The sequence below is a fragment of the Pinus tabuliformis genome, chromosome 6 (genome assembly GCF_031772625.1).
Source record: "Pinus tabuliformis cultivar Carrire ecotype Pingquan chromosome 6, CPIR1, whole genome shotgun sequence".
Classification (NCBI taxonomy): domain Eukaryota; kingdom Viridiplantae; phylum Streptophyta; class Pinopsida; order Pinales; family Pinaceae; genus Pinus; species Pinus tabuliformis.
In genome coordinates, this window is record NC_142292.1 from 660,730,171 (window position 1) to 660,732,042 (window position 1,872).

At 38.9% G+C, this 1,872-nt stretch overlaps 1 pseudogene; it reads right to left on the reverse strand.

Moving 5' to 3' along the window:
- Positions 1–232: 232 nt before the first annotated feature.
- On the reverse strand, positions 233–880 carry LOC149260336 (ras-related protein RABF2a pseudogene; annotated as a pseudogene).
- Positions 881–1,872: the final 992 nt, after the last annotated feature.

Here is a 1,872-nt window from a genome sequence, read left to right on the forward strand (position 1 = left end):
TAGATACCAGATTCCTAGATTCCTAGCAGGTAAACTAAAGTCGATTGATTGCAGATTCATAACAGCAGCATGTATTCTAATTTTTGTGAATGCAATTTGTGTGTATTATAATGCAAAGTTAAAAAATAAAAGGTAAAATTCAGCCATTACATGCATAATATATAATCCTAATGTCAATTACACACAGAATGTAATGCATTAAACAAAATAAGTTTGTACTATAAATAGCGATTTAAAAACTATCTAAACAGCATGAAGAATGGTGTGGCTTGGATTTTGGTTTGCCTTCCATCACAACCACTGATTCTCTATTTAACCACGCCGGCTGACTTCGGCAGGCCAGCAGTTTCGCAGCCTCGTAGAAGACTTCTCTGACATTCAGCGCAGTCTTGGCCGAGGCCTCCATGAACAAAACGCCTTTAACGAAAGCATAAGCTTCTGCTTGGAATCGCGGCACCATGCTGCGCAACACCAAATCCTTCTTATTCCCGACGAGGATTATAATTGGCCTCGGATTCACCCCTTCCTCCACTTCTTCGATCCATCGGTTCGCGCACACGAACGAATCAATGTTCGTAATATCATACACGACGATGGCGACATCGGCTCCGCGATAATGCAATGGTGTGACGCTCCGATATTTTTCCTGTCCCGCGGTGTCCCATATCTCCAATTCTACGTCCACCATCGCCTCCTTCACGAACAGGCTGCGGATCAACAGCGATGCTCCCACCGTGGGAGGCCGCCCCTCCACGAATTCATCGTATACGAATCGCAAAACAAGGCTTGTTTTGCCAGATGTGGAGTCGCCCAGAATGACCACCTTAGCGGGCCTTTCCATCCATGAGTTCTTTCTCGGCCACACGTAATCACTAGCCATTCTTCCTGAAATCCGTAAATATATTGCGAATAGTGTAAACGAGTCTGGACATAGATTGAAGATGTAGTTCCAAGTTTTGATATATATAAATCCTGGAGAGCTCACGTCGGCCCATACAAATAGAGATTTTATCCTGCGAGGTTAATTAGATTGGCCAATTTTTTTTACTCGGTGGATATGGGCAAGGTCAATTATTTGAAGTTGTCAATATAGTTTTTTTTTTAAGAGATGCATATGGGCTAGTTTAATATGTCAAATTATTTGAAGTTATCAAAGTATTATAAATTTTAGAATATTTTTGAAATTTACAATGAAAACAAATCCCTATCTATGTATTCGATGCCTCTCTACCCATACCTAGCTATTGATTATGGTACCCAACTCTCTCTATTCACACATCATATGTGGATTGGGGGGTTTATCATAGTTGGCGCTGCTGCACATGCAACGATTTTTATGGTAAAAGACTATGATCCAACTACTCAATACAACAATTTATTAGATTGTGTTCTTAGACATCGTGATGCAATTGTATCACACCTCAATTGGGTATGTATATTTTTAGGTTTCCATAATTTTGGTCTGTATATTCATAATGATACTATGAGCGCTTATAAACCAATTCTACTGGAAATATGCTAAAAAAACTCCCAAATATATAACAAGTTGATGTACCATGCAACTGTCCTAACCAAGGGTTTGAGCCTCAACAGTAAACGAAATATTGATTATTATGTTGTTTTGCCAGCTTTTCAACCCGCAAAGGAATCCAAAACATATAACAAGTAGATGTAACATGAAACTGTCATAACCAGCATTTTGAGCCTCAACTGTAAATGAGATATTGATTATTATGTTGTTTTCTTAGCTTTCCAACCTGCATTGGAAGGAAATATTGACGGATATTATTGTTGTGTCAGGTTGAAAATGTCTTTATCACATATAACATTTCTTTACTTGTGTAACAAGCTATCAGAAGCATGCAAACTTCG